Raw genomic sequence first — 22,094 nt, 5'->3', positions numbered from 1 at the left:
GAGAGTGGGAAATGGGGTTTAACGCCCACTCGACACAGGACTAACACATGGTTCAATTTTATTTCAATAATTCGCTTGTGCGTGGGGGTCTTTAGCAGTGGAAGAAAACCAGAGGACCTGGAGAAAGCCTACGAGGATGGACAGGCGACATTACTCCTTGTCATATACAAAAGGGGAATTGAAACCACGCCAGTTGACTCAGTGACATACCTTATGATACAGCGCGCATGTGCTAACCATTCGGCCATCCAGCCCCTCGTGAACCTCTGACACCAAAGTCAATATTAAGTTATCTGAATGATAAATATTTTAAAATAATTTATTTGTCAACATTATTTACATTATAAATATTAAAAACGTGTATATAAATGTTACACAGTTACAAATGTTTGTATACTTTATCACCCAATAATACATTCTACATCGCTTGTGTGATAAATTTCATATTCTCCTTAGGAGATATCGCTTTACATAAACTTGATTGGTCAGTTAAAAATTAACTACTTTTTTTATTTTCAAAGAACAGTTCATTTCTTATTAAAAGTAACTTTTTTTTAATTAAAAATGAACTATTGTTATTCAATTGACCTTGATGGAAACACTGGGTCAATATAAAGGACTTTGCAATGGTTGAATTGTTATCAAAAAATGATGTATCACTACGCCGTAATGTTCTGTAAAAGTGAAATCCACAGCAAAGAATTATATTTATCTATTTGTGCATGTAAGAAGGGATTGGGTGATAAATAAAATCTCCTACTCGTCTTTTTTGATATCAAAAAATATCAACACAAGTTGATAAAGTAAAAAAAAAAAAAAATCGGCAGAGCCTCGTTTTTTGTTACTTTATCAACTTGTGTTGATATTTTTTGATATCAAAAAATACTGGTAGGAGATTCTCTATATGTCTAATAAACAGACAGCTTTATGGATAACATTCACTAGATTTATTGATAACGGTGAGGGTATTCTCATTGAAACGTTGCAGTTAATAAACCTAGTAAATATTATCCATAAAGCTGTCTGTTTATTATATATCGCTTTCACTAAATGCCTTTCAAAGATACTATACTATATCTGTTAAACAGTTACATAAAGATATCTATACAAACTTATCATTTTAAAAGTCACCTAAAAAATAGTATGATCAAGCGACCCACCCTCAACCCAACTAGAAATGGCTCATAAAAGCTTAAGTATCAAAATTGGCCTAGAACATGCCTATACCCTCCCTGCTGTTACAACAAATCTTGCATCAACAACATGGGCGTAGCCTGAATATAACTTCATTTTTTGTATTATTGGGCGTTTGGTTCATGTAGTGGTCCTGTCCAATGATTGTTCTTCTTGTCCTGACTTCCTGTTCACGTTGAACCTTCTTCTTTACCTGTTAATATCACAATATGAACTGGTATATCAACAACCTTTTGTTAGCTTTATGAACACCTGATAGGAGAAGTGGTATCACATGTTCTTGGAATGAAAATGAAATAGCTTTTAATGCGCCATTTCTCTGCACCGAATGTGCTAATGAAGACCAGCATACGCCATACAGTGTGCTATGAGGGCGCTACAGCCTTCTCGTATATGAGACTTCTGGCGTATTTCGAAGAACATAACTGATTTGAAATTAGGGTAAAAACGGAAACGATTCATATTACATTATTATATGCGTTACGACACATGTATGTCAATTTCTTGGTCCGAAATATTGGCGCTTTAGCTTCTTTAAATAAATATAACAAGTATACCTGATCTTATAGGTGCGAATGGTCCTGATTTAAATAAATATAACAACTATACGCCATCTTATGGGTACGAATGGTCCTGATTTAAATAAAAATAACAACTATACCTGATCTTATGGGTACGAACGGTCCTGATTTCAGTAGAAGTGATGCTGGAATATGGTCACAAGATCTATAATTAAATATTGGCATTCTCTGTGGTGGTTGAATTACATCAAATCCCAGTTTAGTCATATGGTCGGCTATAAGCTGTTTCAAATAAAACGTAATATAAATAATTAATGGTGGATACAGACAATTAGAAATGAAATAAAATGAAATGGGGGTTTAACGCCCTACAGTTCTGCTCCGTCTGGGTTAATGACCACGAGTATACGCCATACACTAGCTATGATGGACATTATATCGAATTCCAACAGCCAAGTGTTCTTTTATGTGCACCCCGATGTATACACGGGACCTCGGGTTTCGTGCCATCTGAACGGCTATACATTGTCGCTTACCAGGCCCTCTGTCCTGCACCACTGACAAGATGGAACCACGACGGAAAATCCTGATGAACTTTCTCGGTCAACGCTAGGATCGAACACGGGACCTCCAGGTTAGCGAGCCAACGTCTTACTCACTGAGCCTTCGAGAGAGAGAGAGAGAGGGAGAGAGAGAGAGACACTGTTCCTTGCCTGGCCGCTCGTCCTGCACCACTAACAAGGCAAACCCCGCGGGAACAGTCCCGGGACAAACAAAGTGTATACATTTCTATGCAAGAGTCTATTCGAGCGTTCTATGTGGACGTCATCGCAGTCAGTCGATGCGCAATTGTCCAAGGAACAAACATGCTAAGTGTCATACGGACAGATACACTGTATGTATATATATATATATATATACTCTCAGAATTTGTATTTAAAATAACGTGAACAACTTCCGTATTAATTAGGCAGTCAAATCCTAGCAATTTTTTTTTTTTTTTTTTTCTGTAACTACCGACAAAGATCAAAGTAGCTAATGTTTCTTTATCTTTATCATACATCAATGACTATGTAAAGATGAGGTAAGCTCTGACAGAAATATAAATGTATAAAATAACCTACCGTGATATTTCTTGGCGGTAAGACTGATTCCATATCTGTAGTTTTACAGTAAAATACTTTACTTGGATTTCCTTTAATTCTCTTTAATAACGTTACCGTCATCACATAGCCCTGAAATATAATATTAATGACGTTACAGTGATATTATAGCCCTGTAATATAATATTAATAACGTTACAGCTAATTGTAATATAATATTAATAACGTTACAATCATATGATAGACCTGTAATATAACATTAATAACATCACAGTTATATGATAGCCCGGTACAGTAACATTAATGACGTTACTTTCATCTGATAGCCCTGAATTATAATATTAATAACGTTACAGTCATCTAATAACCCTGTAATATAATATTAATAACGTTATTCATACGATAGCCTCTTTTCATCTGATGCGGCGAATATCTCTTTACAGGTAATTTATTTCCAAAGTAGTCGCAAAAACGCAAATATCTCCATTAATTTAACTTTTAGAACAAAAAATGATTTTTGAATTATGCGATGTGATTTAACTAACCAGTTTGTAATTTTGAAGTATATAAGTGTCTGTTAAAAGACCAGGAATGTGGAACATTTGAAGCTGGTTTTTCGTATCTATATAAATCCTTTCATTTTTTAATTGTACTGGAGCGCTGTTGGTGATTGGTGGTAATGACGTCGTCGATGATAGAAGATATCCATTGGCTGCGGTGACGTCATTTACATGGGACCCTGGATTATGTGAAACTTTATGTGAATTGGGAGTTCCTTGTGAAACATTAATAGTTGACTTTGTCGATGTTTGGCTGTTTATCGTCTTGCCAATTATTGGTAATCCCAGATTCCGTGATTTCTACAAAATTAAGAATTACAAAAAGTTAACTAAATGAAACATATAAATTATTTCATCAATTTACCAGATTCGAGATGTCTGGGTTATATTTTAACATTTCGAATTGAAATGAAATGGGGTTTAATGCCCTAAATTTGTGCTCCAACTTAGCTAAAGGAAATATCTTCCTGTGGGATTAACAAATGGTATCTTTTCAATAATTCTTTCCGGTACATGAGGAACCTACAATGCCTGACAGGTCACCCTATCCTCTATCGCGAACAATCCCCGAGAATCGAAACCACAACAGTTGACTCAATCAGTGAGAGTTCTTGTGCTAGCATTAGACCTACCCGAACAAAAATGAAACTAAATGGGATTTAACGTCCTACTGTTTTGCTCTGGCTGGGCGAATGAAGTGTGCTATGAGGGAAATTTTCCCCAGAAGAGGCGCTACTGCCTACTCTTATATAAAACTCCAATTACCGTGGGATCTTTTACGTGCACGTCAATGTGAACACGGGACCCCGGTTTTTCGCCACATCCGATTGACTAGACAGCTTTCCTTGTTAGACCCTCCGTCCTGCACAACTCGGCAAATCTCGATGAACTTTCTCGGCCAACACCGGGAGCGAACCCACTACCTCCAGGCTAGCGAGTCAGCCAGTCGGCAAACCTCGGCAGATTCCGATTCGTAGAATCTGCCGAGGTTTGACGAATGGCGAAACAGCGTCATACCCATCGGTGTATCATGGATACATAATTCTTCGTGGGGGTTTGGGTGGTCGAATAAAGTCAAGTTGCATGGTTTCGATTCCCGGCTTGTACGAGAAAAGTGGTAGGGTCGCCTGCCCACTGCTAAAGACCCCTACGCGCTAGTGAATTATTGAAATAATATTGAACCATGTGTTAGTCCCGAAATCTCTCTCTCTCTCTGTCTCTCTCTGTCTCTGTCTCTCTTCACAGTATATAAATATTTACAGGTTAATATCCATGTAGTCAGATCCATCATTATGACAAGGAAACATTTGAAGTTTAAAAAAAACACCCGCAATAGTTCGATTATTTTTTATAGCTGTCATCAAACGTTGCGATATATTGCACGTTGTAAGACTATGTTGTGCCGCAAAAAAATTGCAAAGTAGTCCTAGGTTTAGTGGTGTATTGGATACGATTTCGTATAATTTCATGTCATCGGCTGCATTCATATCGTCAACTTAAAACAAATCAACGCAAGCTGATATGAAATGGAATTAGGTTTAGCTCCCAAATTTCCTACACGAACCGGGTTATGCTATGTTCCCATTATCATGATTCGTGCAACAATTGGAATCGTGGTTTAAATCGTGGAGTAATCGTAGTGATCCTATCACGTCTTATCATATTTTGATGCCAGTCGTAGCAATCGTGTTGAACGTATCGAAACGTATCCGAACGTATATGTACGCACCAGATCGTCGGCACTATAAGGACACTCCTATCGTAACGTATCGCATGACAGTAGGAACCTAGAATAAAAGATAACGCGCATACGCCACGCAGAGTGCCAAGAGAGAAATGAAAATGAAATGAAATGGAGTTTAACGTCCTACTGTTCTGCTCCTAACCTGGGCTAATGAAGACGGGCATACGCCATACAGTGTGCTATGAGGGAAATTTTGCCCGGACAGCGGCACTACGGCGTACTCTTATATCGAATTCCAACTGCCAAGGGATCTTTTACGTGCACGCCAATGTGTACACGGGACCTCGGTTTTTCGTCCCATCCGAACGACTAGACAGCTTTCCTTGACAGCCCCTCCGATCTGCATGACTGACAAGGGAGAACCACGCCGGAAAATCTGGATGAACTTTCTCGGCCAATGCAGGGATCGAACACACGACCTCCAGGCTAGCGAGCTAGCGTCTTACCCACTTAGCCACGTGATCCCCGTGCCAAGAGAGAAATTTTGACAGCTGTCAAGGGTTCTTTAGGTACATGCCAATCAGTATATGGGACCTAAATTGATCGTCCCATCCGAACGACTAGACACCGTTCTTTGCCAGTCCAACTACCAACGGAACAAAAAAGTTAGCTCAAATAGCACTACGGCCTTAATTATCTTTTACGTCTGATATCGTCCCTCGGGTTTTACTTTTTCCACCATTGTATTCTCCCTTACAAAAAGACAATTAGGCCTATATATTGTCACATGTAGGCCTATCGGTACTTACATTTAGTGGTTCTCTTGATCCTTCATACTTTATCGTATACGTTACTATAGCAACTATTAAAGCAAAGCACATCAGAATTCCTATACCTATTAAAGAACGGTTTAATTTCCACGCCGTCTTTTTGTTCGTGTTCTGTTTACTGACGTAATAATCCCCCTCGTCCGTCTGCGGCGCAAACATGGAATAACTTAAAGTCGCCATTTTAAAATGGTGATAATAACAGTTTTAACGCTAACACTTGTCCTAAAATAACATTAAAATACACAAATTAATGTCTTCAAAAGTTTTAAAAATATCTATGAATTCCTTGTTACACATTTGCTCCCATCCCCACAAATGAAACGAAGCGAAATAAGACGATGGATTGCGGTATTATATGTGCTATATAAAAAGGAAGTTTTTGAACGTTATGACACAATGATTGATTGATTGACATGTTCCCGATACATCAGTCATGAGTTTATAACTCAAGAACAATGTAAAATATATAATAATACCTGTAGACACGAGATACAAGAGTCAAGATTTATAAGTTTTATATTTATAACAATGACAGGTAATCTACCCCCCGCAGGCTATATTGTTGGTGATAGGTGTATCATTGTATCCCAATCCCAATAAACCACAGTTTCTAAAAGAGAGAAATTGGGTTTAACGTCCATTCGATCATAAGTCATTTCGGGACTAACATATGGTTCAATCGTAGGGGTATTTAGCTGAGAGGGGAAACCAGAGGACCCGGAAAAAATCTCACGAGGTTGGACACGTACAATCGTAGGGGGATTTAGCTGTGAGGGGAAACCAAGAGGACCCGGAAAAAAAACCCACGAGGTTGGACACGTACAAGCGGGGAATCGACACCACGCAAATGACAGACCTTATGATGTAACGCGCACCAGTTAAACCATCTAATATCCTGTTACAAACTATGAGTAGTAAAGGGCGTCGTGGATAAAACAGAGCACAAGCTTGTGACGTTGACATAGTTACAGAGAGAGAGAGAGAGAGAGAGAGAGAGAGAGAGGGGGGGGGGCGAACATTAAATTTGCTGCCATAGGTATGGAATATTGTTCTCAATAAATCGCTCGCGTGTATGGGTCTTTAGGGCAGCTGGGACAAAAAAAACGAACACCCGTGATCCCTTGATTTAGAATTCGATATATGATAGGCCGTAGTGTCGCTGTCCGGGCAAAATTTCCCTGATCAGGACAGCTGTATCAGTCGTTCGAATGAGACGAAAAATCGAGGTCTCCTGTATACGTTGACATACACGTAAAAGACATGGGTTCCGCATATGACCTATGACCTATTAATCTTCAACGTTGACATGGGCGATAAATTCTTACAACTGCACCGTTTAAAAAATTCGCATTATGGTTTAATGAATGAAACAACTAGACGCCCTTCCTTGCCTATTAGAGAGCCTGGATATACAACTATGTAACTTATTTAAAAACAATCCGTCATAACTTGGCAGTTGACATGCGCACCCGAGGCTATAATGTCGATGTCTACAAACATACACATCAAATACAAACAATTATAAAATTATACACGAAATCGGTATACGCCATTTCTTATAATATTTCCTATTTGTCGACTAATGTTTTCCTTCACTTTGATAGTACATAAATACACTTATATAAATATAAATCTTAGTTATATGTATGAGGTTGGCCGAGAAAGTTCCTCGGGATTTTCTGGCGTGTTATAACGCCCCACTGTTCTGCTCCGACTGGGGGTCACGGTGGCTCTCTGAAATGAAATGAAATGGGGTTTAACGTCCTACTGTTCTGCTCCTAACCTGGGCTAATGAAGACGGGCATACGCCATACAGTGTGCTATGAGGGAAATTTTGCCCGGACAGCGGCACTACGGCCTACTCTTATATCGAATTCCAACTGCCAAGGGATCTTTTACGTGCACGCCAATGTGTACACGGGACCTCGGTTTTTCGTCCCATCCGAACGACTAGACAGCTTTCCTTGTCAGCCCCTCCGTCCTGCATCACTGACAAGGGAGAACCACGCCGGAAAATCTGGATGAACTTTCTCGGCCAATGCAGGGATCGAACACCCGACCTCCAGGCTAGCAAGCTAGCGTCTTACCCACTTAGCCACGTGATCCCCACGGTGGCTCTCTAGTCTGGAGGTCGGGTGTTCGATCTTTGCATTGGCCGAGAAAGTTCATCCAGATTTTTCGGCGTGCTTCCCCCTTGTCAGGGATGTAGAACGGAGGACCTGACAAGTACAGCTGTCTAGTCGTTCGAATGTACACATTGGCGTGCATGTAAAAGATCCCTTGGCAGATGGAATTAGCCCAGTATAGGAGCAGAACAGTAGGACGTTAAACCCCATTTCATTTCATTTCTATATATATATATGAGTGTTTGTGTTCATTCACAAAATAAAAATTACTATATTCAATGCAATTTTTTTATAGAGACCAAACATAGCTAACCAACAAAATATTACCATGGCAGCGTATTCAGGCAATTAAAGTGTACCAGTTTCGTATCACGGAATTTGCCGAGGAAAACGTCAAGCTCTTTCAAGAACGATTCAAATTTGTCATAGTAGCAAATGTAGTGCAAAATGAAATGAAATGGGGTTTAACGTCCTACTGTTCTGCTCCTAAACTGGGCTAATGAAGACGGGCATACGCCATACAGTGTGCTATGAGGGAAATTTTTCCCGGGTAGCGGCACTATCGCCTACTCTTATATCGAATTCCAACTGCCAAGGGATCTTTTACGTGAAAATGTAGTGCAGATGAGGACATTGTTGCCTAGTCGCTCAGATGGCACAAAAAACAGATGTTCACATGCAGAACTTTTGATCATTGAAGTTCGATGAAGTGTAGGACAAAATTAGCCACCATGGCATTGTCAATAATGTATAGCAAATAACATGAAATGGAGTTCTGCACAGGGTGGGTTAATGAAGACGGGTATACACCATGTCGTGTGCTACAGGGGACATTTTGCCCGGACAGCGGCGCTACTGCCTACTCTTATATAAAATTCCAACTACCAAGGGATCTTTTACGTGCACGCCAATGTGTACACGGGACCTAGGTTTTTCGTCCCATCCAAACGACTTGACAGCTGTCCTTGTTAGGCCGTCCGTGATGCACCACTCGGAAAATCTCGATGAACTTTCTCGGCCAACACCGGGAGCGAACCCGCTACCTCCACACTAGCGAGTCAGCCAGTCGGCAAACCTCGATAGATTCCGATTTCGAATCCCGACTGTCAAGGTTTCTTTTACGTCCACGGCAATGTGTACATGGGAAATTATAGCCCACGGTTCCCTGCCATGGCCTCCATCCTGCACCACTGACAAGGATGGGTGGGGAGAGAGAGGAAAACAGAAAAATCTAAAGAACCTTCTCGCCAAATACGGGGAGCGAACGCGAGATATGCTGATTCGCGAGCACCTTATACACTGAGCCACCGAGTGGTTTAGAGTGTTGCGCATGTTTTCACAGGGTTATAATGCTTTGAACCCTCTTTTGTCTTTACTACCATAAATTATTTAATTTTACTTGGCTTTTTACTGCATGGTTACTTATAATGGATTTTTTTGAATGTGCTGACATTGAGATTTTTTGTAGCACATAGCCTATCATGGCAAATATTCGCCCTTTTTTCCTGGATTGTTTACCTTATTTTTAGTTTCTTTTCATTTTGATTGATGCCTGTATGACCACAGGTCCGAGACTGTACAGCACAGTGGATGTTTACGGCTAGCGCGTCCCCCGGAACCAATCATTTGATACGTTTGCTTTTTATTGTTTTTCCGTCTTCATTAGCACAGTCGAGACAGAACAGTGGGACGTTAAACCCCATTTAATTTCATTTAATTTTTTATTATTTGAAATTTCTGTGTACATTGTGTGTTTTGTCCACGGACTTGTTTTGTATAATTCTTTATGTGTGGTGCTGTCCTCCTGTACTTATAAGGTTAAAAGTACAGTAGGGATCAATATGGCACAACTTACGGTGTTTTCCGATAAAACCTGCTTGTCTGTCTGTTCATTCATTTATTTGTTTGTTTTAGTAGATTTTAATAGATTTCAACAAGTTTCATTCATTAAAGGGACAATAACACTCTTGCTGGCTTGACAGCTCCAGAAAATAAAAAAATAGCCTTATTCTAAGTACTAGATGTGTTAGTGTCCTACCTGTTGTGTAAATTATCCATTAAATCCTATTTTACTTGTCTAAAGGGTTCAAAAATATTTTTAAATCCAAGTCACATTTGAAAAGCTTTACGTCAGGCTTTTCAAATCATTTAGTTGAATTTTTCCAATTTTTTAAATTAGGTGTGTTAAGATGAAATTTGTATCATCAATTATTGGAATATTGTAAAATAGTACAATTTGTTGACCAGAATAAAGATTGGGACATATTATTCAGTTACAACAAGAGTGGTATTAAGTCTTTAAACTTACAATAGACTGTACCATGTAGTGCAAGCTTACGGCTAGCCCCCGGATCCCTTTTGAGAAATGAAATGAAATGAAAGAGGGTTTAACATCCTACTTTTACGTGTCGACTGGGCTAATGAACTTGGGCATACGCCACACATAGATAACAACCCTTACCTCTCAACCCTCCGTGTTTCGAGATAAGAGATAGTCCCAGCAAAGCCGAACGCATCGGGCATCAGTAAGCAAAATTGACAACATTTTTCATCAAAACAACGATTGATTATTGTTATTTATATACTATTCAAAAAAAGTAGGGGATATTTGATTTTGGGGGCATAATACTAAAATATGCAAATGACTACGAAAAAAGTCACTATAGAACCTAACAGAAGAAACATTTCCAGTTACATGTGACGCCCAAACGCACCAATAGCTACCGCATGGAATGCAGGTGATGCTTGGGATCATCATGGGGGTCCAACCCAAGATTTGCACGACTCTGACTTTGAATGTTACAGTCATTGTGGCATTGAATTCCAGGGTGGAAACATCAGTTTAATTGTTTTAGTGACCAGAAAACAAATTTTGATATGCGTCGGCTTACCCAAAATGAAAGGTTACGTGCCCTTGGCATGCTACAGATCGGCACAACACAGGCGGTTGTGGCGCGGACGATGAATGTTTCTCAGTCTGTCATAAGCAGGCTATGGTCCAGATACCGTGATACACAATCTGTACAGGACAGACCACGCTCAGGTCGACCAAGGGCGACAACTCAAGCCCAGGATCGATTTATCCGTACCTTGGCCTTGAGAAATCGTGTCATCACAGCAAATCAGATCAGCACTCGTCTTCAAACAGACACTGGTGTGAGAGTGAGTGGCCAGACGATTCGGAATCGACTGCATAGGGGTCACCTTCGCGCCCGACGTCCTCGCGTGATCCCTTGTTTGAGAGATCATCACATTCAGGTAAGACGTCGTTGGTGTAGGGATCGTCAACACTGGGATAATCGACGCTGGAGCAATGTGATGTTTTCAGATGAGTCAAGGTTCACTGTTGATTTTTTGGACAGACGTAGGAGGGTGTGGCGTCGTCGAAACGAGCGCTTCCAAGACGTTAACGTCATCAGACATGATCGATTTGGGGGTGGTTCTGTTATGGTGTGGGGAGGCATCACTGTTGCTGGAAGAACGGCTTTACATGTTGTTGCAGGGCGTGTTACAGGCCAGTACTACCGGGACAACATCTTGGCAGTCCATGTTGTGCCGTTCGCACGACGTCATGGCCGCCGTTTCATCTTCCAGGATGACAACGCAAGATGTCACAGGGCCAGGATCGTTACAGGTTAACTCCAACAACAGAACATCACCACATTACCTTGGCCAGCACTGAGTCCCGACCTCTCCCCCATCGAGCATGTCTGGGACATGCTTGGCGGAGGTTACGTCAACGTCAACAACGTCCTGCCAATGTCCAAGAAATTGCTGCTGCGTTGCAACAGGAATGGGACAATCTGGACCAAAATGACCTTAGACGTCTCATTAGGAGTATGCCACGTCGGATCAATGCTTGTTTGGCAAACAGAGGAGGATTTACCCGTTACTGACTTGGTTGTGATGCTGTGGTAACTTTGCTGTTTGACCCCGGGTATCATTTTACCCTTATAATGGTCAGTCTGTGCCTTACTTAGTCTAACGATCATTTGGAATAAATCGATGAATGTGAACTTCATTTCATTTTGTCATTTGTTTCTTCGTCAGTTTCATTAGGTGACTTTAATAACACTTAAAAATCAAATATCCCCTACTTTTTTTGAATAGTATAATATTGCTGACACATCCAACTACAATAAAACATATAATCCTACCTGAAACGGGTATAAACCATCGTGTTTAAAATCGAGACGTTAAGCCGTTACTAAGAACGTAATTTTTGAACGGTAGATGTATGACGGTGTATGTCGGATAAAAACAACGCTTCATTAATTTAAACGCGAATATTTGGAGTTAGGCGATAGTTGTGCCACTACACTGGCCTCTGTAAGTTTAATTGTTCATAATAGTATAAAATTATCTTATTTTTAAGATGTTATGTGTTTTAATAAAGAAACGGAATTTGCCACTTGGAACTAAAGGCATCCAATCGTAGCTAAAAACAAACACATCAGTATATCTCAATGTTTTTAGCTACGTTCTCGTAGCTAACGCCACACAGTGTGCTATGAGGGAAATTTTGCACTGACAAAATTCCAACTGCCAAGGGCTCTTTTACGTATACACTGGAACCAGGTTCTACACAATTGACATGGAGGCATGGCTCGACCAACACCAGGATCGAACACGGGACCTTCAGGTTAACGATCCAACGACTTACACACTGAGCCACCGCGGTTCTTGATTTGATTTATGCGTGTTTTCTTTGAAATTGCTGTATATATTGTGTGTTATGTCCATGGTTTGTTTTGTATTATATATTTGTTTATGTGATGTGCGGTCCTCCTGCACTTACTTTAACAATTTATACGAATAAACATTCAGTCATAGACGTATATTAATGATCTTCCATATTATATAGATATGTATATTTATTCTACACATATTACAACAAACTGATATCTCATTTTAATTGCCAAGTTTAATATAATTCATTATATATTGAAATAGATAGCTGATTTGTTATATTCAGTTATCATAGAGTTAATGAATATTAATTGATTTCATGCATATAAACCGATCTCATGCATATTAAATAGTTAGATAATTATGTTAAGCAACAAATCTCATAATGTTTATAGTTTATAACTTCATTTGGGGTGTGGCATCCTCGCAATAGATCTAAGTCAGTCTGCTTGTGTGTTTGCAGCCCCATCCAGCTGAAACACATAGTAGTTGTTCGGACAACCAGGTAATCATCCATTACTCCATCGAGGATGACATCTCAGACTTTATATTGAGACAAAATCAATGGCCGGAGTTTGAATCCAAAGCAAGACGCTATCTGGAAGTCACCTGGAAAAGGAAATGAAATGAAATAGAGTTTAACGTCCTAATGTTCTGCTCAGACTGGGTTAATGAAGACAGACCCGGAAAAAGTTTATGGGTGACGCACGAAACCATATACGGAAAATGAACTTAGGTGAATTCTGAGCTCCGGTGTGCCCAGGGCTCAGTTTTAGGCCCAATATACACCACTCATTGTACCAAATTAATGAGAAACCTGGTCTTAATTTATACAATTTAAATGTTATTTATAAAATTGAAAATCAAATTACAAAATTAGAAATTACAAAATTAGAAATTAAAAATTATTATTTAAAATGAAAATAAGAAATACAAAAACCAAGAAATAATTCGTATATGGGCTTCCGTACAATGTTCCACTTGCCTTAAAGAAAAGAGCAACACAGAAATCAACTAAAAAAAACTCAAGAAACATTAATTGTGGAAGATTGTAGGACGTATAGCACTTTTCTTTGGAACCTTAAAATAGACGAAAATGTGTCTAAAAATAAATATCAATATAATATTACTGTATCTTTAGTGACTTGGGGGATTGGATGGCCCCCCACTGCTAAAGACCCCTACGCGCAAGCGAATTATTGAAATAAAATTAAACCAGATTATGTTAGTCCCGAAATGACGTTAAACCCAATCTCTCTCTCTCTCTCGTGATTTATATTCAAGTTTTTATGTTCCAACAATTCAAAGTGAGCGTCAGTCGTTTATGCCTACTTAGTCCAATCTACACGTTGTGTTACTATAATTCATATTATTTTGTCGTTTGTGAATCAGCAAGTTTTAACTAATTCCGCACTGACTTCGTGAGATGTTTTTCTTAGTTCTTTACAAATGGCGCTCGTAATCATTTTGTCCGTAGAGTACACGATCGATTTTAAATATTTTTAGATATTGAATATTCGAATCCCATATTTTCACGGTAAGATAACATCCATATTGATTAAAATAGGCCAATTATTTTGAAGTCTAATTTGTGTTTTTAATTTCTAACATTATGGGTGCTATTGAGTTATAGGTTTAGTTCCTTTAAACCCACATCTGCCCGCTTTCGAAACCAAAATAGTGCAAATAGTCCAACAAACCATGAAAATAGACGTTTTTATGGGTATATAGACCATATGTCGTCATACATATCTCTTCATAAAACCGTGAATAAAACTGGTTATAAAATTTTATAGATGTCTATGTCTGTAAGTCACGCTTTGTTACCTGGCAACATTAAATAACAGGAATAATTACAACCCAAGCAAATTATTTCAAAAGTTCGGCTGGAATCTATCTTGTACATTACAAACCATATAGAGTACTAAATGAAACGAAATGGCCATTAGAGAGGTTTCGCAACTTTACATTTACACTTACATTTACACTAATACGGTTTAAAACGTCATCAATTTTTGTGATGTATGTAAGACACAGCATTATAGGAGATTAGATAAAGAGCTGATAGTTCTCACTATACTAGTTTAAAACTAGATAATGTAAAGGGAATTTGTTGAAATTTCAGTCAAATTTATCTACTCTGAATCGAGAATTTAGCGATTGAATTTTTAGACCTAACCTCGATCATCATTACTAAAGTCGGTAGGCTAAAAAGCATAGTCTCGATTATCCATTTTCGGATTTAAATATCAATAAGCGTTGAGCAGCAGACCAGATTCAAATTCAGTAAATATCGCTGGCTAGCAATGACATCGAGAGTTGATTATGGTCTTGTTTTGTTAATAAATGTCTAATTCATAATTTAGATAACATCTCAGGCCTAAAGAAAGACCGGCAATAGGTAGATTTAATTCTAACATAGTGTATGTTTAAAACAAAAACAAATGATATAGGGAACAAGTGAACAGTGACGTGCTCCCAAGACTCAAGTATACCTTGCACTCAGAAATGTGGGAAAGAAAAATTATTATAAATATGTAAAACCAGATGAAATAAACTGTTAATTCAAATAATGTAGGACAGCTCATACACCAAAGTTAAAGGTTATTCTTCAAGGGTAGGTTTTTTCCCATAAGAAACATGATCTAAGGTTTTTCTTATGGGAATTCTGCGTACATGTAAACATAAACGGTTTATAAGCTAGATAAAGTCCTCGACTTCGGTTATGCTGGGGAAGAAAGACTGAAGAAAATAACCCAAGAATAAGAAAAACCGAGGCCGGTATCCCACGTGTTCTCGTGCTTTATCTCACACGTGAAAATAGTTCTCAAGATTTGTCTCAGTATGATAGTTTCCAATACTTCGACGGAAAGACTCTTTTCACGTCTAAAATTAATGAAACGCCTCACCATAAGTTCAGTAGGGCAAATGGCACTGAATTGTCTGTTTTGAAAGGGATAAACGCCGGAGTGGTCAGCAAATAGTGGACTGAAATGAGGCGAATCTTTGTTACAGATTATAGATTTCTCTTCTTTTAAGAAATGAGGATTAGAAGTTGTATACCAACCTGATTAAAATACAGATCTATTTTTCGTTTCATTTTTTTTATACCTTTGATGGCCTACACTACAAGAAGATCTGACCGGTTGTAGCGATAGGTCGAGACAGAGTCATACGGGCGGCTTTTGACCATATGACGCCAGACTAACCGATTAACCAATCTGCATTGATGTCACTAGTGGATTATCCACAGTTCCGTGCAAAACACGCCTTAAGCTCGCCGTAACAGACCGTTCCATTGGCTAATCCCCAACACAATTCAGAACACGTCAATGATAACAACTCTTCCAGATCCTAGTGTAGTAAAGACAAGTAAAACGAAATTTTGAACTATAAAAACGAAACGAAATAGGATCTGTTTTTTAATCAGATTGGGTTGTATACTTGGCTCTGGGCATCAATTGATTGTCGACTGATATAATAGACGAATTATTTCTGTATATAATAATAATAATAATAATAATAATATCTTTATTTAAGAAAGGTAAAGGATTAGGCTGTGGGAGCCTTTCTACCTTCCTGCCCTTCATGAAAAATATAATACAATAGATGATAGCATAACAAATAAAAGAGAGGAGTGAATAGAAGTATAAAATAATCAGAATGAAATTATAATACAAAAGATCACAGCACCAAAGGAGACAGATATAATAACTACGGGAAATTTCGATTACAGCTGGTCGACCTGCCTATATTATGTCTCATCAGAACCTCGATCCGCCTCTGAAGTTATCTGATTTGGCCCATCTGTTACTTTTGGTACGAGAATCAGATGACGTTATGCCAGCATTACGAACGATTAATCCTACAGGGGCGTGTTTTTGCAATGACTAACCACGCCTTGCCAGTTTGGACCCGCTATAAAAGACCAATAAGAATTGTATCTGACATTCCTGAAATCGTAACTGATCACAGAATACTAAAAATGAAAGTTTTTGCAGTTTTAGTTCTTGCTGTTGTGGTTTACAACCACGCAGGTATGTTGTAGTTAAATTTTTGAAATTTATTTTATTGTTTTGTATTGATTGTGAATTGAATGCACCTTTCAGATACGAGTAACGGAAGCTTACTCGGGAATGGGGTAATCTTTGAGTTCGTATTCATGTTATAGTTACCTATGCCGACTCCTAATACTCCTAATATAAATAAATATAAAGTACGTCCAGGTAAAAAATTCTCCACTTGACTTCATACTGACACTACATTAAATCAAATAAGCTAGCTGTCTGCCTTCTATGGGCGTCTTCAGATATTAATAATGTATATTTATATGCAGCTAATATTGAATGTTGCGAATCTTCAATTTATATTATCTCTGTAAACACGGAAAGCAATTGAATCATTTTTGATGTTCACGGCAGACATGGGACTTTCACAATATGGAAGAGGACGTAGGATTCAAATCTTGACAAGAGGCTATAAAATAGAAGCTGTACTGATAATGCACCCCGACATTGTTTAGAAATGAATTGGATATTCAATCAGTAATTAATGCCAGATTAAAATATAATTTCAATTCAATCGATATTTAATATATTTCAATTCAATCCATTAAATGAAATGAAATGGGGTTTAACGTCCTACTGTTCTGCTCCTAGAAAGGCTAATGAAGACGGGCATACGCCATACAGTGTACTATGAGGGAAATTTTGCCCTGGCAGCGGCACTATCACCTACTCTTATATCGACTTCCAACTGCCAAGGGATCTTTTACGTGCATTCCAACGATACACGGGACCTCGGTTTTTCTTCTCTTCCGAAGGACTAGACAGCTGTCCTTGTCAGGCCCTCCATCCTGCATCACTGACAAGGGAAAACCACGCCGGAAAATCGGGATGAACTTTCTCGGCTAATGCAGGGATCGAACACCCGACCTCCAGGCTAGCGAGCCAGCGTCTTACCCACTTAGCCACGTGATCCCCTCCATTAAATGATTTAATCTGATCGGAATTATGATTTTCTGCATTCAAATACATTTTTACAAATCCACTATATCGTCCTGAGTCTTTGAGTCAACTGGCGTGGTTTCAATTCCCCGGTTGTACGTGACAAGGAGTAGGGGCGCCTGCCCAACCTCGTGGGTTTTCTCCGGCAAGCGAATGGAAATAACATTGAAATATATGTTAGTCCTGAAATGACCTATATGATGTCGAGTGGACGTTAAACCCCACCTCTCTCTATCTCTCTCTCGCTCTCTCTCTCTCTATCTATCTATCTCCCTCCTATTGCATTTCATCTTTTTGTTGTTTCAGCTGAAGCATCCGCTTGCCATTGGACAAGGTTCTATAGTCGAGATCTCCCAACTGCCACAGCAGACAATGAAGAACTTGATTTGATTCGACATGAAAACTCCAGAGATAACATCTGTGCAGTACCATCGCGTATTGAGGTTAGAACTGTTGATGGAGTTGATTATAGCGATGCCGGACAAGTTGTAAAGATTGGTCCTACTTTTGGTTTCTTATGCTTGAATGCAGATCAACCTGACGGAACTTGTTTAGATTACAAAGTGCGATTCTGTTGTCCATAAACTCTTCATCTGTTATTCTCTTATAAAATATGTAACACTAATTGTTAATGATAATCCTAAACCATGTAAAACAAATCTTTATTTCTGAAAAATAAACTTCTGCTAACATGTTCGTTTGTAAAAGCCCTTTTATGATAATATATAAAGTTAATACGTGTAGGTATGACAATATATCCCCAAATATCACATACAGTGTTGTCTATATACAGGCCGGGAGGGAAGGCATTCAGGCCAGTCAGGAAAAAACGTGTAGTTCAGGCCGGTAGGGGTGGCGTTTAGGTTTAGGTCAGCCGGGAAAGGGTAGTTCAGGCCAGTCGGGAAGAGGTAGTTCGGGCCGGTAGAGATGGCGTTCAGGGCCAGTCGGGAAGAGGTAATTCGGGCCGGTAGAGATGGCGTTCAGGCCAGTCGGGAAGAGGTAGTTCAAGCTGATTGAGGAGATGAGGTCGGTAGATAAGGTTGGGGATATCAGGCAAGTAGCGAAGGATTAGTTCATACCGATTGAGCAGATAAGGCCACTAGGGAAGCAGATCCGTTCGCTGGGGAGGTGATTTAAATGGAAAATTCATCTATCTGGAATCCTGCGTTAGGGTTAGGGTTTTAGCGTCTAGTCAACACAATACTTGGGTCAATTTTAGACAAATACACGGTCATTTGCATGGCAATAGTTACGTGTGCAATATGGGGGAAAGCATTTGTTCCCGGGCAGTGGCGGCGTTTCCCATTGTTTATTTCAAAATCCATATCACCTGAATGGTTCTTTTACGTGAACACTTTCCAGCTCTGGCAAGTAGGGGGGTTGGATGGCCGAATGGTTAGCATGTGCGTGCTGTATCATAAGGCCTGTCATTGACTCAACTGGCGTGGTTTCGATTCCCCGGTTGTACGTGACAAGGAGTAGGGTCGCCAGTCCAACCTCGTGGGTTTTCTCTGGGTCCTCCGGTTTCCTCCCACTGCTAAAGACCCCTACGCGCAAGCGAATTAATGAAATAAAATTAACCATATTTTAGTCCCGAAATGACCTAGTTTGTGTCGAGTGGACGTTAAACCCATCTCTCTCTCTCTTCTCTCTCTCTCTGGCAAGTAAAATGTATCTTCTCGACTCAAGCCGGGATTCGAACCCAGGATATTTTAATCGAGAGGCCAGTACCCTACCCATACTAAACTTATACTGTCTGTCTACAATAACCTTGCTCAAGAACAGACACTAAGCTAGTTGAAGTCCTAAATCACCGATTTTAGTGTAAAACACTAAGTATATTTCGAGAATTTTGAGATTTATATATTCTGCTTTTATTTAATAAAATTTACATTTTTTTATTTTGGCCATTTTGAGTATAACAGATGTGAATCGGAGTAGCACTGAATTATAAAATAGTATAAGAATTGGTGGATATGGTGGCCATTTAGAACAGAGATCTATTCTCAAAGTAGAGTAGATAGTTCTCTATGTGTAGAATATAACAACCTTCCGCCCAACTAGAGCACCCATGATGACATCCATTTTTATCTTATTGTTAGGAATCTAAAGTTTACCTCTGCTTTTTTTATTAGAAGACCTTAATTTTTTATTACTAGCTTAAAGTCTAGACGGATGCATTTCTTCGTGAAATTGGTTATAAGTTTCCCAACGACAAAAATACAAAGAATCTTCTAAGAAACTGTTCGGAAACTTTCAATGGACCAATTCCTTAGTTTCTTATGCAGTAATAAATATGTGTAACAGCTAGTGGAAACTTTAAAGATACATTATGGGAGATTTTTATAGAGAGTTGGCCATTCTTGCTATAACAGTTCAAACGTAGATGATGAAAGAAGAATATCATTATAATATTTGACTAAAAATGGTAGCGAAATGCGTCTTCACCTTCGCCGATCGTTTGATTGACAGGCGTTAACTCCACCTACATATCTCGATTATCAAGTAAAGTTTTCAATGGCATACGGAAACGCTTTACAGCGGCCTCGCTAAGTACACTCTATTATTTAGCCTCGATCTAACTGACGTATTTTCATCAGGTTACCCCTTATTTGATTTAATCAATTAGTGAAATCCTATTTAAATCCGAGCTGTAGCCGAGCCATCCGTGGGTCTACAGAGTTGATTTTGGTCTTGTTGTTTAAATAAAGATCTAATTTATAATTTCTATAACATCTGAAGCCTAAATTAAGACTTGCAATAATCAGATTTAGCTCTTGGATAATGCATGTTTAAGAGCGGCATAATGCATGTTTAAGAGCGGGATAACTCGTCAAAAAAATGAGATTAATATTATGAACCTAACATTTAACAATCTGATTAAAACACTGATCCTATTTCGTTTCGATTTTATAAGCACACCTTTATGTGGACGTATTATGCCGTCGCCTCTGTCCGCTAGAACGTCGGTCCGTCCACAATTTGTTTGTGGACACTCTACAGGTCAATAGTTTTATCCGATTGTGACGAACTATAGGTCTATCTCCTAAAGATCTCGATTCCTTTCGATATTGGCATAACTTCATTGATTATGGCTCCTAATTGTACGACAAATCACGTTTTTAGCATGTTTAGACTCGAGAGGTCACAATTTTCATCTGGTTTTGATGAAACTTGAAATGCATCCCAAAGATCTTGGTTCCTTTCGATATTTGCGCATATCAGATAGTAACCTCCTGAATTAAAGCCCCTGGCTGTACGAAAAGTCGCGTTTGTAGCTTGTGGTCCCTCTAGAGATCACAATTATTATCCGAATTAAAAAAAAACGTTCCAATATATCACCGATACATCTTAATGTTGGTTGAGTTCGAATTTCTGACAGGTGTCATTTTCATCATGTAGTTAATCACGTGACCAATGACCTCTAGGTCAACCGGTGTAGTGTGCGAACCGACTGCACAGTCGAATGCTGGATAGCAAGACTTGTGTGGAGAATGGATCTGTGTAGCAAATGATTTGGTTGTTGAGTATTTCGGCCATCTTGGATTTTATGTTCCATTTCGAATAAGTGAAAAACATCAATCAAAATTAACAAATTAGACAAAATAAAAATTCATGATCTTGTGGAACTCGTCGCAAGGTGCAGGTTAATTATTTCGCCCCATTCTCAGACTGGCCAAGAGCGCTCAAATATTTGTTCACAGATTCTTCGTCATAGGTGTGACATACAGACACCGATCAGCTGCTTACTTTAAGCAGAAAATTTTATCAGCGAAGTCAGTCAATAGTTTCATCTAACGCACATCTAAACCATGTTTGAACATTCCACTTCAATTAGAAGCGGAGTTATTGTGTTCCTAATGGGGTGGCGACATACAGACATAATATAAGTTTCTATGTGGGTGTTTCCAGGGAGGGTATATTTGGAGTGGATTTTGGGATAGAGTTACTGTCCCTAATGATAACATAACATTCCCTAAAATTGACACAAACCAAAAATTAATGACAAATTTGATATGACAAAGGAGATCATTGCATTTTACCGGTTATATTAATAGCATTTAGCCTTCAGCGAATGGAGATTTTTCGGTTGAAATGCTATGCAAGGGCATGCTCATCTTATGGTGACTTTTCTGTAAGTTAGGGTTAACTTGTTTAAACCATTAAACTACCGAGACAATGCTACATTTACGAAAGGGTTTGGATTTGCATTTTCTGTAACGTCTTGATGAATATTCATGACTAATGGTCAGTTCTACGTCTGTAAGATTATAGTTTACAAACCACATAGCCGACTGTCATTATGGTGGATCTGGTCGCTTTTGGACCCTGTGGTAGGGTAAGGGACTCCCGAAGAACAATCTCATTTACCAAGACTAGG

At 39.0% G+C, this 22,094-nt stretch overlaps 2 long non-coding RNA genes across 2 annotated transcripts; one reads left to right on the top strand and one right to left on the bottom strand.

Annotated features, from left to right (window-relative positions):
- Positions 1-940: 940 nt before the first annotated feature.
- LOC126825701 (uncharacterized) lies at positions 941-6,201 on the bottom strand. Its single transcript, XR_007682133.1, has 5 exons — positions 5,872-6,201; positions 3,364-3,678; positions 2,840-2,950; positions 1,856-1,997; positions 941-1,387 (listed from the first exon to the last, which is right to left on the bottom strand). It is a non-coding gene; the product is annotated as an uncharacterized LOC126825701 (long non-coding RNA).
- Positions 6,202-16,616: 10,415 nt separating this feature from the next.
- Positions 16,617-18,407, top strand: LOC126825691 (uncharacterized). The gene is made up of 2 exons (XR_007682115.2): positions 16,617-16,744; positions 18,020-18,407. It is a non-coding gene; the product is annotated as an uncharacterized LOC126825691 (long non-coding RNA).
- The last annotated feature ends 3,687 nt before the right edge of the window (positions 18,408-22,094 follow it).

Source organism: Patella vulgata, chromosome 6, assembly GCF_932274485.2.
Source record: "Patella vulgata chromosome 6, xgPatVulg1.2, whole genome shotgun sequence".
In the NCBI taxonomy this organism is placed as follows: domain Eukaryota; kingdom Metazoa; phylum Mollusca; class Gastropoda; family Patellidae; genus Patella; species Patella vulgata.
Note: the sequence above shows the minus strand (reverse complement) of the source record. Positions and strands in the feature narration are given on the sequence as shown.